Consider the following 13,294-nt stretch of genomic DNA (forward strand, 5'->3'; position numbering starts at 1 on the left):
CCTAGGCTACCAGTTTTGCAATTCACACAGGCCAAAGCACCAGTGCTATTTCTTACTTATTATGAAACGCCGAAGCATTGGACTAATCTTTTGGTTTTGCTATGAAGAGGGAACGCTGTAAGCTGTATGGTTACACACTCGTGAGCACGCAAGCACGCGTAATTGTAATTTATACAAGAACAAAATGACCAAAAATAGGACGAGTTCAGTTTGCTTCCGACCATCGTGTCGTCCTTGAATGACCTTCCTTCGGTGGTTTCTTGCTACGTAAACACAAAGACAATAAGCAAGCGAAATCCTCGTATGAAAAATAAACATGACGAAATCCGGCAGCGCACAAGATGCCCACAATCAATAATTGTCGCAGTTAACACCTGAAAGAATGGATACATTGTTGAGGAAAACATAAGTGTAAAGCGTTTCACTTAAAGAAAAAAGTTCTACCCGAACGTGCGACGTACCAGCACGTATTGAGAACAATGAAGGCGGCGAACGCAGATCCCGCCATTGTGGTAGTGAGACGGCTGAGAAAACACACAATACAGCCAATGCCACGAAGCACTGATGTAAAACACACGGCAAATAGCGTCAGCACAGCTAAAGGACGCCGGTTATTATCCCATGAATATACAGAACAAATGAGAACGGCTCACAACTTGCACAGCGTACTTAACCGAACATCACGTGCGCCCGCGACCACTTTTTTTATCAGGCTTCCAGGCACCCAGTGTTTTCAGCACGCAGAGAGATGCCTGACAAATTTAGAACCTGCTTACTTTACTACTGTCGAGGAGATCGCAGCACGGTGGCTATCACTAACACCGCTTCAATCACAACAGTAATTGCGGTGCAGCTATCATTGTGACACCGGCGTGTCGCTCCTGATGTCAGGCGCTGCTGCGGGAGCATAGACAAATGACTGCGAAGCGTCGTGGGCGCGCCCTGCGTTGAAAATGCTAACATACCCTTGATTCTTGAAGTTGCGGTTTGACGTTATTGAACATTCACGCCAGCATAGTCTCCGTAATTTTAAGATTTCGCTGACATTTTATACACGTGAGACGAAACATCTAAAAAGTGCTTTAGTTAGACGTTCGGAATGCGTTCACAAAAATTGACTCTCGGCAGGAGCCTCGCGAGCCGGCAACTGCGAGCAGGGATCCAGGCAGAGCACCCGCCAAGATGCCGACAGTAGGCCACGTTCGAAGCGCGCCTGCACACTTTACTGCAGGCTCAATAAACGTTTTCCAAATCCTATCCGGTATCACCAGTAGTTGCTTGTTACCGCAGGTAACAACCAACTACTGGTGTTACCTGGGAACTTCCCTGAAGGATTAATGCATTTGTGGATTGGGAATAAAATAAATTTTAGGAACACCATAGCCGCAATATCTTTTTGAAATTAAGTATTTGTTTTGTTTTCCCTTTATTTTTCAATATGTACCTTTCATTCCTCCAGGTTGAATACTCTACATCTCCAAGGATGTTGCTAATGATGTGCCACCGGAATGTAGGAAGAACTTGGAAGAAATCTGCGGCGTCGCCTCTTTATCTAACTGGAATGATGTATGTGGAGAAGACGCGTAGACCACGCGGGAAAAAGAAAAAGTGTTATTAAAACAGTGTTGAGATCTGTGACATGTTAAGTAGCGCAGTTTGAAATAAACATATTTTTCGACAAGCGCAACTTAGTGAAAAACTAATAAACGCCAAAAGCACCATGCATGCAAAAGCCGTGATGTGTAAAAAAGTGTCGGTAATTATAGTCAGCTTGCTGTTTTCAAAACTGAGATATCCGCCAGAAAACCGCACTAGTAGCCGAATATAAGCCGGAGTAAAACGGCAATTTATTCCACCACAGAATTTCTTTGCATCACCATGTTGATGTAAAAATTCCTTAACTGAACATGTTAAAGGTCAGTCATGTCGACCGCACTAAAACACGGAGGAAAGTACGGAGAATGGCATTGACGCTTCGGCACAATTGTAGTGCCGCAGCTTCAATGGAAGGAAAGCGCTGCTGCATGCACAACAAATGTGCTTCTCTGTGTGGCCACATAGCAGAATGTATTTTCTATGCTGGCCATCATATGCGGGATTCAGAAAAACAAAACATAATGTGCTATGCCCTTAGTGTTTAGCAGATGACAGCAGACACATTCTCGCTTGCAAGATGAATGTTATTGAAAAGAATATGGCAGCCAAGTTTGAGGGAAGATTAGAAATCAAAAGCGTAATTTTTCTTATTTCCTTTTACCACGGCTACACATTTTGGTCACTAAATTTCCTATTACAAAACAAAGTACCACTTGGTTCCAGTGTCATGTCAGATTACGAGTTCAGTGTCGTGCTTGATGCTAGTGCGCTGGACTGGTGCGGCAAAGTGGTAGGCGCTGCGCACGAGTGAAAAATGGTGAAACCCAACTCTGGAGTGTAAGAAGAACGGAGTGCTTGCATACGAGATATATTTAATACAAAACGCGAGACAGAACTGCCGAATTAAAAAAAATGAAAGAGATCACATTTTAAGAAAAACTGCCATAACAAAAATGCAAATATCTCACCCAGAAATGACAAGCACAGTAGCCTATTACGAAGTCACGCAGCAACGTTTAAATATGGTCATTCTGCCTGGTAAAGAGACATACGAAGTTGCATTTTGTGCTTATATGTCGCGCACACACAGGCTAGATACAATTTCTCCCCCTCAATAAAACGTATTCGACTACCACAGAGGTAACAATATGGTGTCGCTATGTATAAAATATTCATGTTCAAAAAATCTAGTTTGGGAGATGTGGAGTGCATGAGAACCCCCTTATTTTACTCTTTTGTCACGCAAGCGGCGATCCACGTACAGCGGCTGCGTTGGGTGCATTGTAGTTTCACCGCAACTCTCTGAAATGTTGTTCTCTGAAACTCTCTCAAACCCCCGTCCAGCGAAATGCTCTTACTTCACACCACGCATCGGGAAGCAACTTCCTTTTCCTCAAACACGTCCGGGTCGGCTTGGTAGAACAGGCGAGCCATTGTTTCATTGTAGATTGCGATGCTCTTGTTTGGAAGCTGCGCACAGGGTTCGAGTATAACCTCAGCCCTGTCTTTGCCGGTGACATTGTGAAGGTGTTCAAAAATCTGCTGAGGAATTTGACCCACGTTGTCAGGGTAGACTCTCGGTTCTCAAGCCACGTCCTGGCGGCGTCTTACAAGCACACTTCAGCATGGCGCAGCTCGTTGTCGTAGTTGCTGTTGTTGAATGTATTGACTCTTTTATACGTTTGCATACAGCTTTCTTGGTCTTCAAATGACGATCCGCGGAAGGTCGTTGGTTCAATTGGCTGCTGCAACACGATTGTTTTAGGTGGAACTGTAGCTGTCATTGTGGCTGCTGTCATGGCCATGCACTTCCTAGTCTTCTCCGGTAGAAGTGCGCGCTTCGAGGGCAGATGTATCTTGCGGCTTGCTCGGTGGTCCTGGACAACATTCGTGTTGTCTACGAGGACGGGGCTTGGATCACGGCTTGTCAAAGGCGTCCAGTACATCAACGCAAAGCTCCTCCACCAGATGTCATGTGACGGTCAAGGACGCAGTAACAAAACTGTGAATGGCGAAACTAACTTTATTGGGCGAACCACTGGCCATATAAACAGGCTACACTCAAAGCTCTATGAAAACCGTGAACAGGGTCGGCGATCGTTCAAAATCTGATCTGCGGGCGTAGCACGTCATCTTCTATACATGAGTTATCGAAGGTTCCAGGATAATCGCTGGTGCACGCGTGTATTGCAGAAAGTCATGCACAATTCACGTTGCGCATACAAGCAATCATATTAGCCACGCTTTAGTGGCAACAGCCAGCGGATAGAATCATCGAGAACACTCCAGGGACTTCCCATACATGCCGGTGCGCTGACCGATAACATGTCTTAGACGTTGAAAAGCGGCCACCGGTGAAAAATAAACACGCACACGTGCCAATAACATGTAAAATGCAATGCTCCTGAAATATTCAACTGCATATTTGATCAACAATGCGTAACAATTGAGGTGTTTGTTAAGACACATATCTAAGAAGAGCGTGAGTATGTGGCAGGCCGCCTTCGGGCACAGCACACATACGTGTTGTTGCCTCCGCCACGCTACCGTATGGAGCCGGGTCTGAGATAGCCTAGTGCTGCAACAACTGGTGATCAGCGGTGAGATATGAAGTTACAAGCGGCAAGAATGGTCGGCCAGCCAGAGAGAAGCTGTCTCCAGACATCGGTAATGTGTGGGTAAATGCCTGGCCTTTCCTTTGATGTGAGCTAGGTTCTAAAAGAGAGTCAGAGGCAAGCCTAGAGAATAGGTAATTTGGCCTTGTTGCTTTGGAACTAGCCGGCCCTTGAAAGGATCATGGGCTTGCAGAGGCTACAGAAGCTGGAGCTGTTTCTGTTGAGTGTGCAATCCGGGATTGATTCAAAAGGTTTGCCACGATAACCTATGATCCGAGAAGCAATCGTTGATTTGGTGGCCGATTAGGAAGAGCTCAGTGAAGCATGGAGCCTCATCGAAGAAAAAAATGGACGAGCAACTCAGATAGCCGCGAGAGCGGGAAAGGGGGAATGAAAGACAGCAGTAAGAGCTAGAAAGAGAGAAAAAACGACAGAAGCATGAGGCAGGAAGGACCGAGCGTTAGCGGTGTGACCTGTCCCAACATTGTTTTCCCGTTAATCTTGTTAACGCTAGTAACTATGTCGCAGCAAATACATCGACACCAACTAGCGGCCAAGCGAGCTCGGCAAGTTGGAGCTTGTGTAGTAGGTCAGGCAATAGTCCCTAGAGAGTGGTACGTCATCTCAACAAGGCGGCAGAGCTCAGAACGTCTCGGTACACGCAGCCGTATGTGGTATCAATGAATATCTGTCTGCATCTTGCCAATTTTGAAGTAACGTGCGAGAAACTATAGTTTGAGGGAGACTTGTTGCGCGGCTCAGCAAGGAGTACTCGGACAACTACTAGACGGTCAAGGCTTATTGCCTTTTTAAGAAGCGTATACTTTGTGCAGAAGTGTTTACGCAAGGATTTCAGGGCGCCAAAAATCGAGAGAGGAGAACTGTCCGGAGTTTCTATACTATTTAAAGGTAAATTTAACTAAATTATGAAATGGTACTGAGCACTACAGTGACCGGGACGCTATAGTGGAAAAGACTCCGTTAGATGAGTTTTACAATTGTATCCCCAAAGAGGAAAGGAATAGGTTACACGACAGAGGCCACGCACCTAACCGCCGAAAGGGACCAAACTCGTCGAGGTGTGCGTATTGCGCCAAAGCTTAGCAAAAGCCTAGGGGTTGATATCGCCTACAGTTGCAAAACAAGTGCGAATAACCGTTATGTGTAGCTCCTTTCGAGCGCTCGAGTTGAGACAGAAGAAAAAATTGCCCCCTTAGGTAAAAATGAAAGAAAGGCCTACAGTGAACAACGCACAAAAGGCAAAGACCACTTTCGAGACTAGGAACCCACTTATATGCTACAAATGCAATCAGCCGGGTCGCATAGTGGTAAACAAGGTCGCATAGCGGTAAAGGCAAGGGTTGCGCTTTCATATATTGATGACTGCGAAGAAAAGATCAAGTTTTTCAGGCCTTACGTGGAAGAGCAACTCTACCTGGACTTGCTACCTCGATGACCAGGTAGTAAATTGGAAACAGTGCAGAGTGCTCTGCGACTCGGCAGCAACAATGGTTGTTGTGCATCCATCGTATGTGTCACCATCCGACTACTCAGTTCGATGTGCATGGATCCTCCAGGTGGTGGAGGGACAGAGCGCGTGCTTGTTAATCGCGACTGGAGTCATCAAAGGTACTTCCAGCGAGCCAATAGGCAAAGCTGCAATTCATGAAATCTCTCTTAATGCTATCATTTTTCTTCTCAAACAAATCAGATGTGTTATTGCGAGAGAGGGGCATTTTTTTCGGTGACCGGGTTGTACAAGCATTAACCCTTTCAAAGGCGCGAGTATCGACAACTGAACTCTCTTCCGAGAGTTGCATTATGCAGAAAACACACAAAAAGACTTTGGCCCAAAGCTATGAACTCAGTGTAGACCACCGCGATAACGAGACATCCGAGAACGCTGAGCCGGAGAATCAGTCTCGCGAACCGCAGAACGAGAAGGCGCTTAAGAATGCACTATTGCCGCCAGTTTCAAGTAGTTTCATTACACTCCTAAGTCTGAATAGAGAAGTGTTGGCTACAGAACAGGTGGAGTGCCCCACTATTCAGAACATCAGAGAGCACAACAGCACTGTTCCTACAAAAATATTGCTTCCGAGTTCAAAAGCGGTGTGCTGTATCGCTTATACAAGGATAAGCGGGGAGTGGAGCCAGATCAACGGGTCGTTCCCCAGAAGTATCGGGCAGACTTGTGGCGGGTTTTCCATGGCAGTTCGCGGTAGCGTCGCTTTGAAAATAGGAAAACAAAACAGATGCTGTTACAGGAGTGTTATTGGCCTGGGTGTTTTAAAAACGTGCAGAAATTTGTGCCGTCATGGGACACGTCCACCGGGTCAAAAAATGCAGGATAAGCGGAACGCACTGTTGGTGTCAGTACCGATTCTTAGCCAGCCGTTTCAGCGATTGCTGATTGATGTGGTTGGACAAGTTCCTGTGACAGAGACAGGGTACCGGTACATTCAAACCAGGTTATCACGGCCATGAATATTTCATATAGGCGCTTGCGTTGCGTCAGTTGACATCGAAGGTTGTTGTGGACTCGCTGCTGATCTTTTCCCGAGTTGGATTCCCTTACGAGATTCAAAGTGATCGAGACAGCGTAATCTCAATTATCCTCACCACGTCATTCCTAGGGCGAAGCGGCATAAGAATAGCGCGCAACTGAATTTATCGTCCACAGAGGAACAAAGTAGAAAGGTGGCATTCCATTTTCAAGCGCGTCTTCAGAGAGCTGCGTTATGAAAATAAGTGCGTCTGGGACACTTGCCTACCATAAGCAATTTTCACTTTCCGAGCGGTACGACATAAATCCACTGGTTTCAGCCCCGCCGAATTGGTCTACAGCGGGTCACTGCGCTCGCTTTTGAGAATGGTGCGGGAAACGTGGTAAGGGCGCAGAGAAGACCCTACTATGGTGCTGCGTCTGGATAACCCTAAAAAACTTGTGGAAGCCAGCAAGGAGTCAACTCAGGCTCGATCCAATGTCTCAAACTGGCCGTCAGAGGACGTTTCGTTTCGGTGACAAGGTAATGTTATTAATAGTCTTAAGGCAAAACAGGCTCGAAGTACATTGGGAAGGTTTTGATGAAGTGGTTGCAAAACTCTCTGGCACCAACTAAGTGGTGAACGCCCCTGGGAAATGTAAAGAGGCGCGCATTTGTCATTGCAACCTAATGAAACCATACGTGCTAATAGAGGCAGTGGTGAATATGACACTAAATCGTCCTGAATAGATGAAGATGGTTTGTCTGAGCAGAAGAGGAAGCGGCGATCAAAATCTCCTGAAGAGAACTGAGCAGGGAGAGGAACTAAAGGAGTTGCAGTTGTGTGATCTCGGCTAAAGGCGAAATTATAGCAGAGTTTGAGGAACGCCTCGCCGACAGACCGGGTAGAATTGGTTTGACGGAGCACAATATTGAGCTTGCTTCCAAGGAACTAGTGCAAATAAATTGTAATTAATTCTAGCCTAGAAAGAGAAAAATCCTTGACAGGAAATTTAAGCGCAAGCTCGAGTATAGTAGTAATTAATGCCTCTGAGAGCGAATAGGCTTCACCTATGGTATTTATGGAAGCTGCAGGTAAAGACCCAAGGCCCGTAGTAGTTTATTCGAAATTAAATGCTCTCACCAAAGGTCAAGTCTATCTAATTCGAAATATTGAAGACAGGGTGGAACAGGTGACTCAAGCAGTCTATATGACTACGCTTGAACTTACTCGAAGGTACTGACAAGTTCCGGTCCTGAGCGAGCCAGCAGATACGCGTCATTCGTCACACCAACAGGCAGCTATCAAGCGACAATGATCACCTTCGAACTCAAAAATGCTCCCTTTTGTTTTTGACGTCTCATAGATAGAGTTCTAAAAGATTCTTAAGCATTTTTCCTGGCCCTTATAGATGACATCGAAGTCTTATGCTTCTTAGGCAAACCCATTGGTGCAACTTAGAGCGGTGCTCAGCCGCTTGCATCAAGTTCGGTTCACCGTGGAGGCCGAGAAGTGTGGTCACTAAGAGTGACCATGGACTACCTAGGTTACCACATAGGTCAAGATTTTAGAAAACCTAGTGAGGTCAAAAAATATCAGCGGTAGAAGACTATCCTCGACTGAAAACGACGACGGCCATTCGGGCATGTTTGAGGCTCACGGGGTATTATATAATGAATACATCTAGGATTATTCAACTTTGGCAAGCCCTTTGACGGATGCTCTCCGCGGGACAGAACCGACAAATGTAATCTGGGATGTAAAGAAAGAAGCTGGATCCTTAAGCCTTAAGGCTGTACTGGTTAGCCGCCTGGTATTGCGATCTCCCCAGTTGGACCGAGAATGCATTACAATATGAAGCGAGTGATCGAGGACTACGTGCCGTTCTGTGCGAGAAGGATGACGTCGGTAATCAACATCCCGTGCGTTATCTGAGACGAAACCTAGGCTCTCGTGAGATGGCCTACTGCGCGTCGGAAAAAGAATGTGCTTGTACAGTGTGTGGCATTCAGAAATCGCAATGCTATCTAAGGGCCGCCATATTCACTGTAGAGACGGACCGGTGTCCCCTGGCCTCCATGCAAACAGCGAAATCGAAGAACAGTCGCCTCCTGAGGTGAAGCATCATTCTATAGCAATATCATTTTGTCATGAAGTACAAGAAGGGGAAACTGAATGGAAACGGGGACGCACTTAGTCGCTCTTTCTAAGCGGTACAGGATCGCTCCTTGCCATTACCGAAAATTGCTACTTGATTTTTTACAGCGGAGCTGTTTATGGCCAGGCTCTGGAGGATCTCGTTTCCGTGGACATAGCCCAACAATTTTTCATGCGCGGTCCATTCCGAAGATAGTTCAATGGCGGACCGACCAGCGGTGGAGGTGAACCAGGCGTTAAGCACACCCCATACTTGGGCCAGTCATAAATATCGTGCAATGGCGGGGCAACCCGCGGCAGAGGGTAAATTGGCGCTAAGCACTCCCCATACGTGGCCCAATCCCGAAGGTGGTGCATTACCGGGTCGACCTACGGCGGAGGTGCAGTTCGCCATTAAGAGGCCCACATTCACAGCTTCATTGGTCATCTTTTTCTCATAGTGTAAGGGCACTGCATTTTATTTGTCTATGAGAATGTGTGCGTAGGTCCATAATTTAGTACGTTTGATCCATCAGCATAAGCTAGTCCAGATGGTTTTGAGTTGGTGTATTTCGCTAACAGCTACTAAAGAAAGATTTATTGCCCTCCCTCTTTGACCTAGTTTGTTCAAATGGGGCTGAATGCTTGCTTGCGCACGTGTTTGAGTTTGAGAGACAGCTCGAAGAATCTGGTCGACGGCATACTGGACAATGTGGCAATCGACGGTGAGTTTCTGGCGTTGATGCGCACAAAATGAAGTCGTCTCTCCGTGTAGCAGCGGTAACTGCTACCCTACGTGGCTATTTCGGCGGGGGAGGTAGCAGCTATCACTGCAGTAGACAACATGCTGCTTGTCGCGCGCAAGAGTAGAATGGAAGAACTACACTAGGAAGATAGTCGGAGGACACTTCCCGCACAATACTGGGCGCTTCTAATTTTCCCATAGTGAGCTGCCCTCGTCAGAGGAGAATTGCCACAAAGAGAACAAAGAGCTGCCACTCCGAGGGGGGCGGATCGGACGCGAAGTGCTCATGGAGGTTTCGCGGAAGGAAGACAGCGCTAACTGGTACCTGAACTATACTGAGAAGCAGCGGAGAAGACCAGTTGGGAGTAAAAGATCTCCACTTCCATTCAAAAGGCCACCTTTTGGCCCGCTGGGACTTGGTGGGGATCGCCGGGCCAATGTTTTGTCTGCGACTGTGTCGTTTATGCTTCTTGAATGGCTGTCGTCCTTGTGGAGTGTGACCTGTGTGTGTATGGCTGACGCCAGAAGGGCAACAGAGGTGGTATAATGACGGTGCGGAGAAGAGCAGGTGATGTGGGCCATGGAAACGAGGCCCATCCAGACGCTCGTTGCGAAACTCTTGACCTATTTCTCTTTTTCCTATTCAATGGTGAAAATACGTTTTGTTCAAGTACCAGTAAACCGGTTGGTTTTCGCTTTCTCAACTTCAGAGCTTCTGTTTACTTAAGCCCGAAACCTCAGCCACTCTACCATGTAGAACCGCGTTTGAGATAACCTAGTGCGGCCAACAGTATGCATAGAGCGCATCACATCGCTGTCTAATACTTCTTGTGTGGGCACCGTAGACGCAGTCCGAGTAACAAAAAAAATATTTGCTCAGAAATGTGAAGAAGGGGATAGCGCTGTTAGAAGCATTTTTCATAGAAAGCCAGCAAAAAAACTGCGGCACAACTCATCTCACGATCACTGCCGACGCCAACACGAATATCAACGAACCAATGCAGTGATATACCATACTCCTAAAGGCCCGCGTAATGCCTACATGTACTGGTAATTATGAGGCTTTGTTCATTGTTCATTCAGCTATGTGCTACATACTTTCATATGGTTTTATTCTGTTATGGCCCTCACTTGACAAGCTCGCCCATGAGCATTGAGGCATTACAACGACTGTATGATGCTGACGCAGTGACGATGGAGTGAGAAAGAAATTATATTATTATGGAGAAGAATGCCTTTGCAGACATATATGTGCAACTAGTTACATAGGCAAAGGTTAGTGGTAATACCGCTGACTGGTACAAAGGTTCATCTTCGTCTCCCACTTGCGCGCACATAGCATAGCCCCGTAACAAAACCCAAGGGGGCTGGAGCGCCGTCCCGGCGCTTGTTAGGATAGAGAACTAGATGAACACTACAGCTTTGAACGGGACACGCGGGCAACGTCAGTTCGTAGCTGTGAGGAAGACGGCGCCTATTCACCACAGGCGATTTCGTAATTTAATTCACCTAATTGTCGCAATTGTCGGTAGGGCTCGGTATAGCGTGACAGCAGCTTTGCGGACCGGCTAAGATGGCGACTTGGAGTTTACAGAAAAACGAGACTACCGGGAGAGAACTAAAGGTTCCGATGGCGATGGTCGTAGCGAGATTTTGTGCTGCCTAAGCCGCCGTAAGTCGATCACAGGCAACCACGATCCCGACCGAACGGCGTCATTGCCGTATTCAGTGGTATGTCGCTACGCCGACGGTAGCAAGGTGTAAATAGGTAAGGGGGGTGGCGTCCAAACAAGAGGCAGAAAGACGAGAGACTGGTGGTGTCATGACGTGACGAGTTGTACACAAATGTGAAGTAGGGAAAGTGCTGTCCCAATCGCGATTATGTTCTGAAACGTACATGGACATCACCTCTGTAAGGACGCGATTCAGTCGTTCAGTCCGTCCGTTTGTTTGTGTATAATATGCATTGGAGAGCTGGTGTTCGGTAGAGCAGGAACGAAGTATGTATTCGACAACTTGGAACAGCTAATAGCCGCCACAATCTATCAGAGGATGCCTTGGCACGCCATGGTAAAGAATCACGTGTTGAAGTAAAAACTCTCCTCCATCTGTAGCACAGCTGGCGCGCAGGGCCCGCGTAACGGCATGACGCGTCGCATAGCCTGCGGCAACGGCTATCTATTTGGTCCATTTTATCTATGTGGGAAAGGGGCCAAGAATGTCAATGCGGACATGGAAGAAAGGCTTCGTGGGGACATCAGTTGGATGAAGGTGGGAAGCAGGTTGCGCACGTGGCTCTTTCGACGCTGTCAGGGGTCGCTACCGCAACGTAACGACGCAGAGAGCGGTAAAGGCCTGCCCCTAAGAAGTGACGTCGAACTCTGTCGTAAGTGCGGGAGGTACAAACGTATCCAGCAGTGGGTGCGTCGTGGATTTCAACAAGAACAGTAAAACGGAGATCACGAGGGGCAATTACCAGTAAATATGGTCCATCGTAGCTGATTTTGCGTCAATAAGGGCGTCGTCATGAAGCACAAACAATATGGTTGAGAGATCTTCTGAAGTCAATGGCTCAATTTTTGACCGGAGAAAGTCGCCCTTCGCTGATCAGTACCTATGTCGCGAAACTCAGATGAGATCTGAAGGCATGTGTCGACACCCTGTTCGTCGTTGTTAGGAAGATCGACGGGATGACGAGAAAAACACTCGGCGTCTAGGCATAAGCAAGTGGACTTGTACATCACGAAAAAAGAATACTCATGAAGTCCGAGTGCCCAGCGGCCAAAGCAGCCACTCGGGTCTTTTAGTGACGATAGCCAGCACAGGGCATGGTGGTCCGTGATGGGAAAAAATGGGCGGCCAAGCAAGGGCAAAATATGGCTATTGCCCATACAAGAACGAGGCAGTCACGTTCGTGGGAAGAAAAATTGCGCTGTGAAGGATACAAGATGCGACAGGGGTAAGCAATGACGCTCTCCACTCCGTATTGCTGTTGGCCGAGGAGAGCACCTCTACCACGATCACGCGTCTGCGCGCATTTGAGTCGGTGCAGACGGATCAAAGTGGCCTAATATTGGAGGCGTTGTCAATATGTGGATAAGGGTGTAGAAGGCGGTCGCTTGTTCGCGGTCCCAAAAGAACTGGGTGTTCTTGAGAAAGTCAGCCAGTGGCTGGGCGATATCCGCAAAATCCTTAATGAACCAAGCAAAATAGGACTATAGGCCCACGAATCTGTGCCAATCTTTTGCTGAGCAGGGTACAGAAAAGTTCTTGCCTGCGTGAAACTTATCAGGATCAGGATGTATACCGGCAGCACTGAGAAGGTGATCAAGAACTTTGATTTCGCACTCTTCAAAATGGACCTTAGAAGAGTTGAGTTTAAGCCCAGCTTCACTAAAGACTTCAAGAATAGGAGCCAATCCACTGATGTGGCTGTCAAACGTAAGGGAAAATGCGATGACATCATCCGTATAACATCAGCAGGTGGATCACTTATAGCCTGAAAGGAGAGGGTCCATCATTCTTTTGGAATCTTACTGGGGCATTATGAAATCCGAAATGCATATCCTAATATGGGACATCTAATACAGAGATTGCCCTATCGTCGGTAGGAGAAGCATTGCCGAGCGACATGCCTTCCAGGATAACTTGCGTGCTTAAACCAAAATTTGAAACAGGAAGAAATATGCGGTTATCGGTAATGGTGCCAACGGTA

The sequence above is a fragment of the Dermacentor andersoni genome, chromosome 6 (genome assembly GCF_023375885.2).
Source record: "Dermacentor andersoni chromosome 6, qqDerAnde1_hic_scaffold, whole genome shotgun sequence".
In the NCBI taxonomy this organism is placed as follows: Eukaryota; Metazoa; Arthropoda; class Arachnida; order Ixodida; family Ixodidae; genus Dermacentor; species Dermacentor andersoni.